This window comes from Plecotus auritus (genome assembly GCF_963455305.1).
Source record: "Plecotus auritus genome assembly, chromosome: 5".
NCBI lineage: Eukaryota > Metazoa > Chordata > Mammalia > Chiroptera > Vespertilionidae > Plecotus > Plecotus auritus.
In genome coordinates, this window is record NC_137776.1 from 77,254,359 (window position 1) to 77,275,155 (window position 20,797).

The window sequence follows — 20,797 nt, forward strand, 5'->3', positions numbered from 1 at the left end:
GATGTTGGAGATTAAACCTTTATCAGTGATAACATTTGCAAATATGTTCTCCCATACAGTGGGGTTTCTTGTTGTTTTGTTGATGGTTTCTTTTGCTGTGAAAAAGCTTTTTATTTTGATGTAGTCCCATTTGTTTATTTTCTCTTTGGCTTCCATTGCCCTAGGGGCAGTATCAGTGAAAAAGTTCTTTTGGCATATGTCTGAGATTTTGCTGCCTGTGGATTCCTCCAGTATTTTTATGGTTTCCCGTCTTATATTTAAGTCCTATACCCATTTTGAGTTTATTTTTGTGTATGGTGTAAGTTGGTGGTCTAGTTTCATTTTTTTGCATGTATCTGTCCAATTTTCCCAACACCATTTATTAAAGAGACTGTCTTGACTCCATTGTATGCTCATGCCTCCTTTGTCAAATATTAAATGCACATATTGGTTTGGGTCGATATCTGGATTCTCTATTCTGTTCCATTGATCTATATGTCTGTTCTTGTGCCAGTACCAGGCTGTTTTGAGGACAGTGGCTTTGTAATACAGCTTGAAATCTGGTATTGAGATCCCTCCTACTTTATTCTTCTTTCTCAGGATTGCTGTGGCTATTCGGGGTCTTTTTTTATTCCAGATGAATTTTTGGAGAGTTCTTTCTAGGTCTGTGAAATACGCCGTTGGTATTTTAATGGGGAGTGCATTGAATCTATAGATTGCTTTGGGTAGTATGGACATTTTAATTATGTTGATTCTACCAATCCATGAACATGGTATGTTCTTCCATCTGTTTACATCTTCCTCTATCTCTTTTTTCAGTGTCCTGTAGTTTTCCGCATATAGGTCTTTTACCTCCTTGGTTAGGTTTATTCCTAAGTATCTTAATTTTTTTGGTGCGATGGAAAATGGGATTGCTTTTTTAGTCTCTCTTTCTGTAAGTTCACTGTTGGTGTATAGAAATGCCATAGATTTCTTGGTGTTAATTTTGTATCCTGCTACATTGCCGAATTCATTTATTAAGTCTGTTAGTTTTTAGATGGAGTCTTTTGGGTTTTTTATGTACAATATCATGTCATCTGCAAATAAGGACAGCTTTACTTCTTCTTTTCCAATTTGGATGCCTTTTATTTCTTCTTCTTGTCTAATTGCAGTGGCTAATACTTCCAGTACTATGTCAAACAGGAGTGGTGAGAGTGGGCATCCCTGTCTTGTTCCTGTTCTTAGGGGAAATGGTTTTAGTTTTTGCCCATTGAGTATGATGTTAGCTGTGGGTTTATCATATATAGCTTTTATTATGTTGAGGTATGATCCTTCTATTCCCACCTTGTTGAGAGTTTTTATCAAGAAAGGGTGTTGGATTTTGTCAAATGCTTTTTCTGCATCAATTGATAGGACTATGTGATTTTTATCTCTCAATTTGTTTATGTGAGGTATCACATTTATTGATTTGCGGATATTGAACCATCCTTGCATTCCTGGGATAAACCCTACTTGGTCATGGTGTATGATCTTTCTGATGTACTGCTGGATCCGATTTGCTAGAATTTTGTTGAGGATTTTGGCATCTACATTCATGAGGGATATTGGCCTGTAATTCTCCTTCATTGTGTTGTCTTTATCTGGTTTTGGTATTAGGGTGATGCTGGCTTCATAGAAGGAGCTTGGAAGTGTTCCTTCCTCTTGAATTTTTTGGAATAGTCTGAGGAGGATAGGTTTTTGTTCTTCCTTGAATGTTTGGTAGAACTCTCCTGTGAAGCCGTCTGGCCCCGGGCTTTTGTTTGCCGGAAGCTCTTTGATGACTGCTTCAATTTCTTCCATAGTTACTGGCATATTGAGCTGTTTAGATTCTTCCTGATTGAGTTTTGGAAGGTTATATTTTTCTAGGAATATGTCCATTTCCTCCAGGTTGTCCAGTTTGTTGGAATAGAGTTGTTCATAGTATTTTTTAACAATCCTTTGTATTTCAGCGGGATCTGTTGTTATTTCACCTCTTTCATTTTTGATCTTGTTTATTTGGGTCCTCTCTCTTTGCTTCTTGGTGAGCCTGGCTAGAGGTTCATCAATCTTGTTTATCCTTTCAAAGAACCAGCTCTTGGTTTTGTTGATCTTTTGTATTGTTTCTTTGGTCTCTATGTCATTTATCTGTGCTCTGATCTTTATTATTTCCTTCCTTCTGCTTACACTGGGCTTTTCTTGTTGCTCTTTTTCTAACTCTTTGAGTTTTGGGGTTAGGTAATTTATTACCCCTGTTTCTTGTTTTTTGCAGTAGGCTTGTAGAGCTATGAACTTCCCTCTCAAGACTGCTTTTGCTGTGTCCCATAGATTTTGGATTGTAGTGTTTTCATTGTAATTTGTTGTCATGATGTTTTTTATTTCTTCTTTGATCTCTCTGGTAACCCAGTCATGGTTTAATAGCATGCTGTTTAGTCTCCATGTGTTTGATTTCTTTGGGTTGTTTTTATTGTAGTTGATTTCCAGTTTTATGCCACTGTGGTCTGAGAAGATGCTTGATATGATTTCTATCTTCTTGAATTTGAAGAGACTTTGCCTATGTCCCAACATATGGTCTATCTTTGAAAATGACCCATGTGCACTTGAGAAGAATGTATATTCTGTGGCTTTGGGGTGAAATGTTCTGAAGATGTCAATTAATTCCATCTGGTCTAGTGAGTCATTTAGGATTGATGTTTCTTTGCTGATGTTTTGTTTAGAGGATTTGTCCAATGGTGATAGTGGGGTATTAAAGTCTCCTACTATTATTGTATTGCTGTCAATCTCTCCCTTGATATCCTCCAGGAGTTTTTTTATGTATTTGGGTGCTCCTGTATTGGGTGCATATATGTTTACCAGAGTTATTTCTTCTTGTTGGATTGCTCCCTTTAGTATTATGAAATGGCCTTCCTTATCTCTTGTTATGTCCTTCAGTTTGAGATCTAATTTGTCAGAAATAAGTATCGCTACCCCAGCTTTTTTTTCAGTTCCATTTGCCTGGAAAACCTTTTTCCATCCCTTCACCCTCAGTCTGTGTGCGTCTTTTTTTTTGAGGTGGGTTTCTTGTAGACAGCAGATATATGGATCGTGTTTTCTTATCCAATCCGTTACCCTATGTCTTTTGATTGGGGCATTTAATCCATTTACATTTAAAGTTATTATTGAAAGGTACTTATTTGTCGCCATTCCTATTCTTTACCCCTGTGTTACTTCTTCGCTTCCTGTTTCTTTCTTTTTTTTTTTTTTTTTTTTTTTTTTTTTTTTTTTTTTTTTTTTTTTTTTTTTTTTTTTACAGCAGACCCTTTAGCATTTCTTGCATTGCTGGTTTGGTGGTAATAAATTCCCTTAGTCCTTTTTTGTCTGTGAACCTCCTGATTTCACCTTCAATTTTGATTGACAGCCTTGCTGGGTACAGTATTCTTGGATTCAGACCCTTCCTTTGCATGTCTTTGTATATTTCATTCCATTCCCTTCTGGCCTGATGAGTTTCTCTTGAGAAATCAGTTGCTAGTCTGATGGGGGTTCCTTTGTATGTAACTTTCTGTCTGTCTCTTGCTGCTTTTAAGATTCTTACTTTGTCATTGGTGTTTGCCAATTTAATTATAATGTGCCTTGGCGTCGGTCTTTTGGGGTTCATTTTGCTTGGGACTCTGTGAGCTTCTTGGATTTGTGTGGGTTTTTTCTTCCCTTTATCAGGGAAATTTTCTGTCATTATTTCTTCAAAGAGGTTTTCTATTCCTTGCTCAGCTTCCTTTCCTTCTGGAACCCCTATTATGCGGATGTTGTTTTGTTTCGTGTTGTCCCAAAGTTCCCTTAGGCTCTCCTCCTGCCTTTTAATTTTTTTTTCTAGAAGTTGCTCTACTTGCGTATATTTTTCCATCTTGTCTTCTAGCTCACTGATGTGGTCCTCTGCTTCTTCTAGTCTACTCTTGATGCTTTCTATTGAGTTCTTTATAGCAGCGATGTCATTTTTCATTTCTTCTTGGTTCTTCTTCATTTCCTCTTGGTTCTTGCTCATATTGTCGAATTTGTCTTCCATTCTTTTCAGCCACCTTATGACCATTTCTCTGAATTCTTTTTCTGGAAGGTTGCTTGCCTCCATTTCGTTTACTTCCTTTTCTGGTGATGCCTGCTTTTCTTTCATATGCGGGCTTTGTCTTTGTCTCCCCATGGTCTCTCTTCTCTGGGTGTCTAGTTATGTAGTTCTCTCTCTCCTGGGTTGGTTTAAAGGCACAAACTACAGCACTACCAGGTATAACTCACAAGGCACTGAACAGGAATGTATTCACGATATTAATAACCTCCAATATAGGTGACCACCAGAGAAAGGCAAATTAGGTGATAGGAGAGAAAGAAGAAGAGGAAAAAAGAAAGAAAGAAAGAAAGAAAGAAAGAAAGAAAGAAAGGAAGAAAGAAAGAAAGAAAAAAGGAGTGTGAAAATGAAATTGGGAAAAGGGAAAGTAAAGAAAAAAAAAGTAAGAGAGATAAGAAAGTGACTAAGAGAGAAAGGGGAACAGACTATATATATTGGGAATAAAACTCCAATAGAACAATCACTAATCCCAGCAAATGCCAGCAACAAGTGCCTGGGGATTAGTACAAACTACAACACCAACTAATATGGAGTGAGGCAAGGGAAAGCTGAAGCACAAAACAAACAAAAAAATAAACAAAAGAAGAATAAGCAGAACAATCTCACAAAAAAGCATAAAAATTCGATATAATCTACATTCAAGCAAACAACAACAAAAGGACAGAGAGAAGGACAAGTTTATGGATAGCTCAGACAGTGAAGGGAGAGGTGTATGTAGACTTGGAGCAGGGGATTGGAGATTAGATATGTAAGTAGGGTGAAATTTTAACAAGGGGTAAACAGAAAGAATAGGGAAAATCTAAAGCAGTAAAAGGGTAAGATAAACAGAACACTGAAAAGGGGGAGGTTAGGAAGAGAGTGATGGCCTAAAGGTAGAGTTGAGATAGAGTAAAACAATGCTAAAGGAAAGATAAAAATAGAATGTAGATCCCTAATCCCAAAATAAAATGAAGAGAAAATAAAATGACACTTTAAAAAAAAAAAAAAGATAAAATAGCAATAGTAATAATACAGATTGAAAATAAAAATGTAATAATTAAAAAGGTAAAATCAAGTGATGAAAAAAAAAGTTTCTTGATTAAAAGATGCAAAAAATGAAAATAAAAAAAAAATAAAATAAATAAAAAAATAAAAGGTAAAAATAAGATGTGAAGTAGTGAAGGTCATTCACTTCCTCTGTTTTTCTGTTTGGCACGCCTGTTTCTCAGTCCAGACAGTACTGCAGTTCCCTGCGATCCACTGCTCTTCAGTGTTGTAAGCCAGTCCTGATTTTAAGCAGGCCGTGTGTCTTTATTTCTCGTATTCCTTTATTTTTGATTCACAAGAGTCAATTTGTGATTCAGCCCCTGGGTGGCAGTGTTTCTGGATTGACTTCCGGGTCTATCTATGGCCTCTCTAGGCAGTGTTAGAGCCTTCTTTCCCTGTGGCACTCACTACCAGTTTGTGGGAGTGGGCTGCCTCAGAGCTGACTCTCCGATGGTCACTCCTTGCTCCGATCCCCAGGTTCCAGAAAAACAACTTTCCCCTGCAGTCTCCCAGGGTGTCCCCAACTGGGTGATCCTATGTATTGGGCTTAGTAATCAGAAGCAAGAATTTCAAGAGGAAAAAGCCCAGTTGTGCAAACTCCGGGACTGCTCATAAGCCCAGGCACCCAGGGAACGCAGGGGCTGCGCATAAGTCTGGACTGCCTGAAATTCTTAGGGTGTCCCTGCACGTCAGATCAAAATGGGTTGCTTTTTAGAGTGCCCTTCTCTTAGCAGCTCTGAGGACCCCTTTCCACAATCACAGATCACGCCAGCCCCAACAGCCACGGATTTTTCTAGGCACAGACTTCCCTGGTCCTCCAGCTCCCGCAAAATGCGCGTTCCTCTCTCCCGCCGGGACCAGAGACCTCACCTTATCCCAGGTGAAATCTGACCTTTCCGTGGTGGAGTGTAGAGCTCCTCTGAACCCGTGTGTTTGCGCCAATTGGGGAGCGTTGTTCTGGGGCTCGCAGTCATTCCTTGGGTGCCGCAGTTGTGGATTCTTAGGCTTCCGATAAGCTCCACTTTCTGGATCAAGATGGCGCAGACTCCGCGTCCAAGCCCGCAGCTCCGGGAGGGGACCCAGCCGCAGTTGGTGCTGCCAGGTCAGGGGAACCCCGTTTAGCAGTCCCCCACCTCCTTCTGGAATTCAGCTGTCTCCCAACCAGCCAACAAACACTCCTTGTGCGACCCTCAGCTGTTCTTTCTTTCTGCTCCGGGACAAGGCTCGGAACACGTCTGTCTATTCCGCCGCCATTATTCCCTCTCCTAAATGAAATTATTTAAAAAAATCTAACTCTTAAGGAAAATAATGCCAAATGATAATCTGGATTTACACAAAAACAGCCTACATTCTTTGGCTGTTTCTTCCCTCCATCTTCAACCTCTTTTCTCATCATCATATCTCCTTTCTGTGATTTTGATTCTCTTGCCTTCCTCTTAGAAGAAATTCCTTGTATTTACATTGGGCCAACCAGGATAATTCAGGATAATCTCTCCATCTCTAGAAATTTAACCTAAGTACATCTGCAAAATCCTGGTTGTCCTGTAAGGCAACATATTTACAAATTCCAGGGATTAGGACATAGACACATTATTTTGTCTACCATAAAATGTAAAATATAAATTTATTTTAGAGTTTCTCATTAAGTTAAGCAATTATCTACCCTATGTTTCAGCAATCATACTCCTAAATATTTGCTCAAAATAAATAAAAGCATATGTTTTTTTATAAACAGTTTTGTTGAAATATGTTAATAAAATACTTATTTATGGTAGGTCCACACTAGAAAAAGCATAAATGTTCATCAATAGGTGAGTGAAAAGTAAATTGCTCTAAATTCATAATAGAACTCACTACTCAGAAATACAGTAGAATGCAGTATTATTATAACACTAGAGGCCCAGTGCACGAAATTCGTGCACTGGGGAGGGTGTCCCTCAGCCCAGCCTGCACCCTCTCCAATCTGGGACCCCTCGGGGGATGTCCGACTGCAGGTTTAGGCCTGATCTCTGTGGGGCAGGGCAGCACAGGCTTGCTTTTGGGTCAAGGCAGGAGCAGGGGTGGCTGCCTCTGAAGTGCGAAGGCTGCCCGGGCAAGGCCGGTTAGCACTGGGAGCTTGTCTGAATCGTGTTTGTCAGTCCGGTACCCTGCAGTGTGGCACCCCTCCACTGAGGTGGCACCGCCCCTCAACACCCACCTCAGGGCTGCAGGTCCTTGCCCCTCTGCCTGGGCGTCCTTCCATGCCCCTTGATCCCTGGCCTGGCCCACCTGCGTCTTGGGGCCACTGCAGAACCTCTCTCTCTCTGCAGGCGAGGCAGATCCCTGCCCTTGGTCTCCGCAAAGCTGTGAATCTGTGGCCAGAGGCCTGGTCTGGGTCTCAGCACCCCATGCTTGCAATGTTCCCAGGGCCCTGCCATGCCTTCCTGGGCAGCGATGTTCCCAGGGCCCCACGGGAGTGGCTAGGCAGCCGGCCGCCGCTCCCTGGGGCAGTGATGTTCCCAGGACTCCACGGAAGTGGCTAAGCGGGCCCAGCTACTCCGCCCCAGGGTTGCAATGTTCCCGGGACCCCACAGGAGTGGCTAAGCAGGCCCAGCTGTTCCACCCTGGGGCTGTGATGTCCCCGGGACCCCACAGGAGTGGCTAAACAGGCCCAGATGCTCCTCCCCAGGGCAGTGATGTTCCCAGGGCCCCATGGGAGTGGCCAGGTGGCTGGCCGCACCTCCCCGGGGCAGCAATGTTCCCAGGGCCCCTCAGAAGTGGCTAGGTGGGTCACTGCCCCTCCTGGGGCCTGCGATGGACCCAGAACCCTCGGGTGGCATATGGTGCTGCCCACCCCAGCTCCCTGGCCCGATGGACTGGTACCTTGTGGGCAGTGTCTGGCGCTGCCCGCCTGGCTTCCCCCGCCCCCAATGGACCCAGACCCCCAGGAGTGGGCCATGGCGCTGCCCGCCCCACCTGTGTATGCAAATTAACCACCATCTTTGTTGGGTTAATTTGCATACTCACTCTGATTGACTGTTGGGTTAATTTGCATACTCACTCTGATTGACTCTGATTGGGTTTAATTTGCATACTCACTCTGATTGACTGTAGCAGAGGTACAGTCAATTTACATGTTTCTCTATTATTAGGTAAGACTAGTAGCCCTGCACATGAATCCGTGCGCCAGTAGTTCTCTGCTGCCCTCCTGTAGCTCTCTGCCCACTGCCCTGCCCTCCTGTAGCTCCCCCCGCGCTCCCTCATAGCTTGCTGCCCTTCACCCTCCTGTAGCTCTCTGCCACCCACTTGTAGCCAGTAGCTCGCTGCCGCCCTCCTGTAGTTCTCTGCCCACTACCCCACCCTCCTATAGCTCCCCTCAGTCCCCTCCCTGCCTCATAGCTTGTTGTCCTGTCCTCCTGTAGCTCTGTGCTGCCTGCTTGTAGTTCGCTGCCCCACCCTCCTAAATATCCATGATCTGGTCGTTATGTGGTCAGTTGTTACACCTCATGGCATAATGGATAATTAGCATATTCCTATCTTATTACCTAGGACTAGTGGCCCGGTGCATGAAATTCATGCATGGGGAGGTGGTGTCCCTCAGCCCAGCCTTCACCCTCTCCAATCTGGGAACCCTTGGGAGATGTCCGACTGCCGGTTTAGGCCCAATTCCACCGGTCTAAACTGGCAGTCGGACATGCCTCTCGCAATCCAGGACTGCTGACTCCTAACAACTCACCTGCCTGCCTGTCTGATCACCCCTAACCACTCGGCCTGCTGGCCTGCTCACCCCCAACTACCATTCCGCTGGCTTGCTTGCCCCCAACTGACGGCCCCCCTACCAGCCTGATCACACCCAACTGCCACCCCTGCCAGCATGCTTGCCCCCAACTGGCCCCTTGCTGGCCTGCTCGCCCCCAATTGCCATCCCTGCAGCCTGCTTGCTCCCACCTTCCCTCCCCACCAGCCTGCTCACCCCTAACGGCACCCCCAAAGGCCTGATCACCCACAACTGCCCTTCCCTCTTGGCCCCTAACTGCCTCTACCTCGGCCCTGCCACCATAGCTTTGTCCAGAAGAACAGCTGGAAGGTCTCCCAGTCTAATTAGCATATTACCCTTTTATTAGTATAGATAGAAGCCTGGTAAACAGGTGGGGGCCGGCTGGTTTTCCCTGAAGGGTGTCCTGGATCAGAGTGGGGGTTTCCTTTGGGGGTGGGGCAGCCTGGATGAGGGGCCTATGGTGGTTAGCAGGCCGGCCATGCCCCCATTGGGGTGGGGGTCCCTGCTGGGGTGCCTGGCCAACCTGGGTGAAGGGCTGATGGCTATTTGAAGGCTGGCCATGCTCCCCAGTGGGGACCCTCACCCCATGGGGGCATGGCCAGCCTCGGTAAGGGGCTGAGGGCCTTCAGGCTGGCCACACCCCCTTCAGGGTGGGGGTCCCTGCTGGGGTGCCTGGCCAGCCTGGGTGAGGGGCTGAGGGCCGTTTTCAGGCTGGCCACACCCCCTTCAGGGTGGGGGTCTGCACTGGGGTGCCTGTCCAGTCTGGGTGAGGGGCTGATGGCTGTTTGCTGGATGGCCACGCCCCCCAGTGGAGACCCTCACCTCATGGTGATGTGGCCAGCCTGGGTAAAGGGCTGAGGGCTATTTGCAGGCTGGCCACGCCCCCCATTGGGGACCCTCACCTCATGGTGGTGTGGCCAGCCTGGGTGAGGGTCTGAGTTTGAAGGCTCCTCCCTTTGTGGCCAGCCCGGGCTACCCAAGCCTCGTGTGTGCTCAGGCCAGCTCCGTGGCCACTGCCCATAGGTCCCTCCTTCAGCTGCCAGCCAGGGTGGACAGGAAGCTTGTGTCACCCCTGGTGATGGAGGAAGCCAAGCTTCCTCCTCCACCGGGGGCGACCCAAGTCTCCCGCTCGTTCTGGCCTGCTCCATGGCCACCGCCCACAGGCTACTCCTTAGGCAGCCAGCCCAGGCGGATGGGAACCTTGGCTTCCTCCATCACCGGGGGCGACCCAAGCCTCCCGCCATCTTTGTCCTGCTAATTTGCATATTCCCTCCTGATTGGCTGTGGGTGTCATGGAGTGACAGTCAATTACCATATTTCTCTCTTATTAGTATAGATGGGTAAGTCTTTAAATACAAAATACAAATATTATGCTGAGTGAAAGAAGCCTTACATGGAAGAACACCTTGTGGATGATTCCATTGGCATGTGTTTCTGGAAGTGGCAAATGAATGCATTGTGGTAGAAATGAGAGCAGTAGTTGACTTGGAATGAGAGAAAGGCAGAGGGAGGAGGAGCACAGCTGAAAAGGGGCACATGGGAACTTTTGGGGTTATGGAGATGTTCTGTATTTTGTTGAGCATGATGGTTATATAGGTATTTACATTTGTCAAAGCTCATCAAACTATACACTTAAAATTGTTACAACCCATTGCATGAAAATTAAAATAAAATAAACTCTTTCCCACCTGCAGGCTTGGAGTTCTCAAGAGAAAATATATTTCAATGGTGTTCAAAGAAAGAGGAAAAATATGTCAACAAAAATTCTGAACCATTCTACAGTTTTTCAATGCCAAAGCAGGTCATAAAGGAATGTGATTATGGTAAAAATGACCAAATAAAGGGACCAAGGATATTGCTGACATACTAAAAGTTTAATTTATGTCTACTTTTATGTGTCCGACTATTACTTTTTAACTTGTTTGGAGGTTTGGGAGTACTTGAGGAGGAATGCTGTGCCTCTCGGCCAGCTGCCTGAGAATGCCTGGTTGGTGTGTGTCATGCCCACATGAGGAGAGAGAAGAGCTTTTCTGGCTCTGAGGCTGAGATAGCACAGCACAGGCAAGCCTTCAGCCAGTTCTATTTGGAACCCCTACCCACTTTTAGGTCCTCTTGTGAGGTCCTCATAAGTCTAGATGTGTTCTTACAAATGGCCAAGAAACTGAATTTCCCTCTGACCACAAACTCATGCTTTGTTCCCCTCTATTATAGAAACTTGTTTTACACAAAATCAAATTTTGCCTCATTATTATTTCTAATTTTTTTCAAGACCTATTTTTAAAAAATTTTTATTATTGAAAGTTTTACTTATGTCTCCTTTTCCCCCCATTAACCTCTCCCCACCCACTCCCACCCCCAGCACAAGCCCTCATCCTCCTACTGTCTGTGTCCATTGGTTATGTTTATATGCATGCATACGTGTCCTTTGGTTGATCTCTAATCCCCACCCCCAACCTTCCCTCTGAGGTTTGATGATCTGTTCGATGCTTCTATGTCTCTGGATCTATTTTTGGTCATCAATATATGTTCATTATATTCCACAAATGGGTGAGATCATGTGGTACTTATCTTTCTTGGACTGACTTATTTCACTTAGCATAATGCTCTCCAGGTCCACCCATGCTTTTGCAATTGGTAAGAATTCTTTCCTTTTTATAGCAGCATAGTATTCCATTGTGTATATGTACCACAGTTTTTAATACACTCATCTGCTGATGGGCATTTAGACTTTCCAAATCTTTTTTTTTTTAATATATTTTATTGAGTTTTACAGAGAGGAAGGGAGAGGGATAGAGAGTTAGAAACATCAATGAGAGAGAAACATCGATCAGCTGCCTCCTGCATACTCCCTACTGGGCATCTGCCTGCAACCAAGGTACATGCCCTTGACCAGAATCAAACCTGGGAGCCTTGACACTCTATCCACTGGGCCAAACCAGTTAGGGCTGGCTTTCCAAATCTTAGCTATTGTGAATTGTGCTGCTATGAACATTAGGGGTGCATCTATCCTTTCTTATAAGCTTGCTGTATTTTCCCAGGTTGCCAGTGTCTCTACTTTGCCTGAATCCCATATTTAGATAATTTAATGATGCTTTCACTGGCATCTTAGAAATATTCTAAATATTCTATCCAAGGGCAATGGGAGTCTACATACTCAGAGGAGTCATAGTATATATTATTTTGCTCCCAAGCTAATAAGCTTACTGATATTCTTATGATTTAGATTTTACACAACACTCTTTCTACCTTCCAGATAAATCTTTTCTGATTTTCTGATAAACAGGTGAAACATTTTTTAACTTTTCATTTGTAGACTTCCTTCAACCACTTAATTTAAATTTAAGAGCTGTTAATAAGCCAATGACCTTATCTATATTAATAAAAGGCTTGTGGCCGGAATGCCGTAATGCTTTAACAACCAAAGGCCGGCACGTGTGGGTGGGCGGGGTTGTGCGATTTTGTGCACTGGGCTTCTAGTTCTTCTATATTTACATATCAAGTTAATTTGACATGGGTTTTCTCAAATTTTTATTGTTCTGAAAACAAAAAGGAAAAAAAAGTGCTTGTTAGGTTCCTTAATCTTTCCATTGTCTCAATGTTGCTTCTTACCTGCATTAACTATTGAGTAAGCATTTTTTTTTAATTTATTTATTTTTATTATTTTTAAAAATTTATCTTTATTTTTGAAAATATTACATATGTCTCCTTTTGTCCTTCATTGACCCCCTCTACCCATCACTGCCCCTCCCTCCCAGGCCTACTGCACTATTGTTTGTGTCCATGGGTTATGCATATATGCATGTAAATTCTTTGGTTAAGCTCTTCCCTGATCCCTTCCCTCTGATATTCATCAGTAGATATTTTTTGTGTTCACATTATAAAAGGATACATTTTTATTATAGAAAATTTATAAGTTAAAAAATTTAAAATGATTGATTTTTTAATTCAACATAACTTATTGAATAACTACTATGTGTATTTTTCTACATGATAAGGTATATACCAGACATATAATCAGCTAACTCTGAAGGGTCTTGCCTTTTGTTCCCTTTCTGTTATTAGTCAGTTGTCTTTTTTTTCTTGATTAGGTTGATTAGAAGTTTATTGATTTATTTATCTTGTTAAAGAAACAATTTTTTGTTTAATCAATTTTATCTCTTGAGTTTTGTTTTCAATTTCATTGACTTCTTCTCTAATTTTCATTGCTTCTTTTATTCTGCTTACCTTGGATTTAATTTGCTATTCTTTTTATGGTTTCCCAAGGTGGTAATTTAGATTATTGATTTTAGATCTTTCTTAGTTTCAATGTATGCATTTAATAAAAATACATTCACGATAAATTTCTTTCTAAGCATTGCTTTTACTGCATCCCACAAAGTTAAAATTGTGTTTTCATTTTCATTTAATTCAAAATATCTTAAAATTTCTCTTAAGACTTCTTTGTACATACTATATGGGAATGTGTCATTTAATCTCAAAATATATGGGATTTCCATCTATCTTTCTGTTATTGATTTCTAGTTTAATTCCATTGTGGACTGAGAACATATTTTTATGATTTCTATTTTTTAAATTTATTAGGTATTTTTATGGCCAAGAATGTGATCTATCTTGATAAATGTACCAGATAAGCTGGAGAAGAATATATATTTTGCTGTTATTTTATGAAGTATTCTATAAATGTCAATTATATTCAGTTGATTAATGGGGCTATTCAGTTCAACCACATTCTTACAATTTTCTGCCTGCTGGATTTATCATTTACTGATAGAGAGGCATTGAAATTTCCAACCATCATAGTGGATTGTTGTCTTCTTAGAGAATTGACACTTTCATCAATATAAATTGCCCCTTTTTATGAAACTTACTTTATGTTAGGAGAGATAAATTACAGTCAAGGTATATAACCATCAAGGATAATATAGAGTTAAAGGCAGTCAGGACAATAACCCAGGATAATGTGGCAATGGGCAAGGAGGTGCAGGAGGGAAGAGGTGCAGGATAATTGGAAAACGTGGCAAGAAGAAGCCTTCTGAGGGATGATGGTTGAGTGAGAAGGAGGTTCTTTATAAAGATGTGGAGAAAAGTATATTTGACACAGTGAGTAGAAAAAGCAAAGACCTTGAGTGAGAAATAAACTTGGCAATTTCAAAGAACAGAAAGATATTCCATGTGCGCAGAGCTTCTTAAGCGTAGAAAATTAAGGCAGATGTGTATGAGCAATTTCTGTTGCTTTCAAGCCACAGAAACAGGCTCTGGCTAAACTAAACAGAAAATATATTTATTGGATATTTATGGGCAGCTCAAAAAAGGGTAAGGCTAAGTAAAGAATCTTAGACAGAAAAGAAATAAACCTGGCAATTCAGGGTGTCTATGTAGCAGAAAAAGATTCAGTTATTTCTAACTGGTCCTCAGTAGCATAAAATATTTACTATATGTAATAAATTAATCTCTCTGTAGCTATGTACCATGCTTAGAAGACTTGAGAAAGTACTCAAATCAATTTCTGTAAGTCTAATTTTATTTCAGGTTGAGAAAGATTACAGATGGGACACAAGATAATTCTTTTAAGCCACAAAGCTCAAGATTCTCTTAATTAAGATTTGGCTCAGAGAGAGCAGAATAAATATCAAAATGTCATTCTACTATGCTTTCAAAAATTAGAGAAGAGTGGTTACCATAAGAAAATTGGGCTAATGTGGAAAAAAAAAGAAAGGAAATGGATTCACCACAGCAAAATCAAAACATTGGTATTTATATATGAATATGACAGTTTTCCTACATTCAGACACAGATGCAAGTTCACTACTTAAATATTTCTCACACAAAAAACTTCATTATTGGATTTTTATATGTGTTCCAATATTTTGAAATCACACAAAACATGTCAATTAATATGTGTGTATCTAAGTCTATAAATGCAGTCTTAATTATTTCCTAAGGAATGCTTGATATTGGGTATGTATATTTGGAGTGCTGGTTTGTCCTCCAGAGTTCAGTCTTATAATACAAGGAAGAAACTATTTGTGTTCTCACAATTTCCTCACTTACCAATGTATATTAAATAGTTATCCATTATTTTACTTAAAGTAAAGGAAATTTAAATCGCATTTCTATATTTCAAACTAACATTTAACATTTCATTCACATATAATTTGCCTTTGTTAGAATTTTTTCATTCATGTCCATTATCAGTTTTACAATTAGCAATATTCATTTTTATTGCATTTAAAAATATATACATTACTAGAGGCCTGGTGCATGAAATTCGTGCTCTGGGTGGGGGGTGTCCCTCGGCCTAGCCTGTACCCTCCCTCTCCAATCTGGGACCCCTCGGGGGATGTCCCTCTCACAATCCGGGACTGCTGGCTCCCAACCACTTGCCTACCTGCCAGCCTGATCGACGCCTAACTGCTACCCTGCTAGCCTGATCGCCCCCAACTGTCCTCCTCTGCTGGCCTGGTTGCCCCCAACTGCCCTCCCCTGCTGGCCCGCTTGCCCCCAACTGCCCTCCTCTGCTGGCCTGGTTGCCCCTAACTGCCCTCTCCTGCTGGCCTGTTCACCCCCAACTTCCCTCCCCTGCAGGCCTGGTCGCAGAAAACAATTGTCCTTCTCCTTACCTCATTTCATTCTCCAGGTGCAACCACATTCAATCATTTTCATATTTTATTTCAGATACCCACATCCATATTTCTAAATAATAAATATATACTGTCATGAGATTGTCAAAACAGAATCATGATGCATTTGATTGAAAAATGCTAACAGAGTTAGAGATAGTAAGCTTTTAAATGGGAATTTAGGAAGATGGCCTCACAAAGCAGGAGACAGGGCCTGATGCTTTCAGGCTGGGGAATGACTTTGCAGTCTCCAGGGCATAGAGCTCCCTGATACTACCCTTGGCAAGTGAAGAGTCCTCTAAGAGCACAGGAATACCTCCTTCTGCATGTAGGCTGTCAGTGATAAGAAAGAAAGAAGTCACTATAAATAGCTGGGGTTGAAATTCCTGTGTGATCAGGTGGTGCTTATATAGGGAGCAGGAGGAGTTCGTTACAGAGCAATTGGATGGCCAGTTGCTTTATGATCAGCAGCCTTCACATGTCAGCACCAGTAAATCTTTCTATCGTTCTTGATATTTATCAACCTTGCTGTTGGTTTTCTAGAGTCATGTGGGGGAAAGGTGTTGGGGGCTTTACTAATCAGAAGGTGGAGTTTTACTCAGAGCTTCAGTTCTCAACAGGAGCCATCGATTTTCCCTCTAATACCTGGTATTCCAAGCCAGAAGTCCCTCTGATTTAGTTTCATAAAGGAAAATACAGTCAAGTGTAGAAGGATAAGGAACAAAAACTGGGGACCCAGTGCAAGTTACAGAGGGCTCCTTGTTTTCATCAAATGTCAAACTTCTGTTTTTTTGTTGTTGGGTGTGGTGTGTGTGTGTGTGTGTGTGTGTGTGTGTGTGTGTGTGTGTGTTTGTAATATATAAGGTAGTGATTCTGGAGAAGAGAGATGTGGTATAGTATGATAATAGGATTTATAATAAGAAATATATATATTTTGCTTTAATCTCTCTCCATCTTCAACAAAGTTTCCTTAGGTTCTTTGGGACTATTTTGTCCCTATCTTCTCTTTATCACCCTGGGACCTCAGGGCAGAACTCAACCACTAATGGAGCAGACTCCAGGAATTACTAACAAAGCATTCATAAGAAATAATGTTAATTACGGCTGAGAAAAAAAGGTGGGGAGATCCTTATAGAAGAATGACAATGAAAAATGAGGATAAAATATCTCTGATATTTCATTTTAGTTTACTATGTGTAAAAATGAAAGGAATTTTTAGGGGTGAAATAAGCAGGTTTAGGAAATTTTAGGAATTAAGGGGTCCATGGAAAAAAACACAGAGTTGCAAAAGGTACATTTCCATAAGATATGAGAGCTGGAAGTAGCAAAAGGTACATATTTACAAAATAAAGGGAGGAAGAAAGCCCAGAGGGAATAGGAGAACAATAAGGTAGGAGGAGGGAACCTCATGTACTTCAAGTGAGACTTGAGCTCAGGAGTTGCTATGTGACTAAATCAAAGGGGAATAGTGACCAGAGGGGATATTGAGGCACGAAAAACTGCAGACTTTATAAACTGTAGGAAAAAGGGACTCAGTGGGACTCTTTCCCCCTCCTCACGTGGGAGTCTGTCCTTGTTCTTCAATAAACTTCCATCTTTGCTATACCATCTTCCGTCCATGGTTTCATTATTTTACTCCAATGGACAAAGAGCCAGGGAAGCCATCCTGTCCAGGGGCACACCTCTCTGTTCCAGTCCAAATTTTCCGTTTCAAAAATATTTTTTTTAAGAAAATATACCAACATTCTAGGCAGTAATTATATTTAGGTAACTCCAAATAATTTTCCATCATCCTATTTTTCTGCATTTTTAAAATTATATTTAATGACTAAGTATGATTTTTAACATGTGCATTATTTTTACAGAGATTAATTTTCCAATGCTTTTTGAGGTGTAACCCAAATACAATCCCCTCTGCTTTTTCTAATGTCCTCAGTTGAAATAATATTTTGCTCCTTTTAAAATCGACAAAATTTGTTTTTCCACAGCTTCGATGTTAGTTATCACACACTGCCTTGTATTTTATTAGCTAAGCTTTATTTTTCTTATCTAATTAAAAGCCAGCATTTAGTAGCCTGTGTCTTAGCTACATTCCCTACCGTGCCAACCAAGTGTTTAGCATGTAGTGGTGATTCATGCACAAGCATAGATGAGTGAGTGAGCTGACATCCCAGGCTCTTCAGTCATTCTGGTAAGTTGCTAAGAACTCTAGGAGCACTTTGCCTAATATTGAATTTTATTCTAAAACATCGTACTGTGAAAGCTTCCAATACAAAACTCACCATATTTGTTACACCCTGAAGGTAGGATTTTTTTCCCCCATTTGCTTTTTATCAGATGTTTATCCATTTTCATCCATGTCTGTTGCCATAGTAGCAGCTCTAAGACAAAGCTGAGCAAATCTAATGCAAGCTGGCTGTTTACTACAATGGTGGCAGCAGACTTCTTACGTTGTTGAATGAGTGTTTCAAATGTCCTGACTGCCCCTGTCATCAAGGCCAGATGGCTCACTCCTCCATTGTGGATTCTGGGCTTTTAAAGTGTACATGTGCAGTTAAGTAGAAAGATGCATGTAGCATCTACTAAATTCCTGAGTGCATTTGTTTTTATCCTTCTAGGCACCATAATAATTATAACTTTAGATTTATTTTTATCAGCTGCACACATTCTTTCCTTTATTTGAATCCTGTGCTGGCAAAAGGTAGCTGCTTTTATATTTCCTAGGAGGAAAATGGTCACGTAGCATCATAACATTCACAATCCTCTGGTCTGACCTCTCATGACTCCCAAAAGGACTGTACTCTTTATAACCAGATATATACTCATTGTTTTCCTTCAATTTTCCTGAGAAAGCAGTACTGCAGCCTTCCTAATATGTTATCTTTGTGATATTTTTCTAATGTCTCTCACTTTATATTTCTCTTCTTTCTTGTTCAGCCTATTGAAAATGGGAGGTTTGGGGAGTTAAGAGTCCAAGGATCATAGAATGTTCTTTTATAGAAAGGACCTCAGAGAATATTCGTTGCAACATTTTCATTTTATTTGTGAGAAAATTGCAGCATAGAGAGAACAAGTTCACTTTCAAAGGCCATGTAGTGAGTTAAAGGTGCATTGTGTTGTCACTAGAATGATGTGATTTCTAATGCAGAGTTTATTCTATTCACTTCTATGATCAGAAATTAACATGAGTTGGAAGCAAAGAATTTTGATCTGCTTTACATAAAAACAACAACAAAACCTTTGGTATTAAGGAGAATGGGGAGTTTGTCTTGAGCAGTGTAGGGTGGTTTGGGTTTGGGGAGAATTTTATCAAATTCCTCACCATTCCAAAAGGTGCCATATTCTCTTGTCTTCTTTACACTTTTTTGGATATGCTTCTTTCTTCGTACTCCTAATCACTGTTCCTTGTCATTTATGCATCAACTCAAAGTCCAATATCTATTTTTCAGATACTTTTGTTGAGCCCCTACCTACCCTCTGTGTTCCTTTTCCTATAATCTTTATGATAGCAGTTAACCATCACACCATCTTGTTCATTCATGTCTCATACATTTATTTTGTTACATATTTATTGAGAACCTACTATGCCCTCCCTAGAGTTATAAGTGTTTTGTGGAAATTTCATAACACATTTTATCAGTTTCTTACATCAGATTGTGAGATTTTTGAGAGCAGGCATTGAGCTTAATGTGGTATTATGTTCCCAAAGTATAGTATATAGTGCTTGAAATTTAATATATATTTACTGAAAGAACCAATGAGTGAATAAATCAGGTATAGAATGTAAGTACTACAAGATGCAGAGAAAGAAAATTCCTATACAGGCTGAAGTACTTTTGGACAAATTCTTTAGCCATTTGAGACTATAATTTGGTATTAAAAGCACAGGAAAGGAAATAAAGGGGGAAGAATGAATTCAAGACAGAGGGAAAATGAACAGGCCAGAAAATGGAGGTTTAGATGTAAGTGATATTCATGGATACAGATGAAGCAGTTTTTGCTGTTAGAGAAACGACAATGCAGAGATGAGAACAATTTGAGACAATATTGTGTTATCTATTTTAGTAGTACTTTTATATAAATTATTATATTTGCAATGGCAAAGTGCCTAGCTTATTTAAGGACTACTGGGTAAAAATAAACATAACATTGTTTTTAGGAACAGTATTTTAGGATGTGCCTTGTGAAGAGATAATATGTTTGACTTTTTATTCACACATTCAAACTGGAGGACAATTTATTCCTATTTGTCTACAAAGATCAATCTACTGACAGATCATTCAATGGGCAGTTATTGCATGTTAATTGTTTTTCCAAAATGTTGGCCTTTTTGGTGCTGATCATTTGCTCTTCCTCTAAATTCATTTTTACCAGTAGTACAAATATAAGAGGAAATTGTAGACATATTCCATGACCAACAAAAGACCATAAAATCAACTGACCACCCAGAGAGTGAGACTAAACTAGATATTTGATAGATGGACAGATGTAAGGAAAATGATATAAAGAATTAAGAAGATCAGTAGACTGTGTTAGGAAGAAAAAAATTATTTTTTTTCTACTTTTATCCTTTTTTTTCTAATTTATAGAATGAATGTAGAGGAGGAATCTCACTAGGGCACAAAATTCCTCAGATCCTCATGTAGCCAAAGAATATAATGTAACCAAGATCTTGTTGCAACATTGCCTTAATTTAGGTCAATTTGCTCTTTTCCTTGGGCAAGATATAGAAATTTATGTAGGTGAATGGGTATTTGAAACAAGAAACAAATATGTTATTTTATAGTTAGTGTATTCACAGAATCCTTATAATATGACTAAATTATTACTAGAACTTAAGTTAAGAAATTATACACACACACTCAAAACAAAAGCAGTTATTCGCAACTCAAAAGAAAAAGGTAAGATGATGATTATATACCTCAGCATGTTAACATTTAAAAACAATTAAATTATAATCATTTTCACACATGTTCCTAGGAAAAGGTAGCTTTGAGATATACCTTGGAGCAATACATAATATATAAATAATTGAACCTGACCTCAAATACTCAATTTTGAGAAAAATATATTTCAAATTCCTGAGAGAAAATATTAATTTATCTAAATTATATATCTTTATTAAAACCCCTCAAACTTCTATGTAAATGTCTTTAAGTGAAAATGTATAATAATTTTCCCCCTCAAAAGGGTAAATTTTAAAACAATATTATTCACATAAGACTATAATTTGAGGAGAAAACCCTCACTTAATGTAGCTTCAGTTATGGGACAGATCCTAAATATCTTTGCCTAGGGTATCACTCTTTCAATTTATCCCCTAAGAACAAA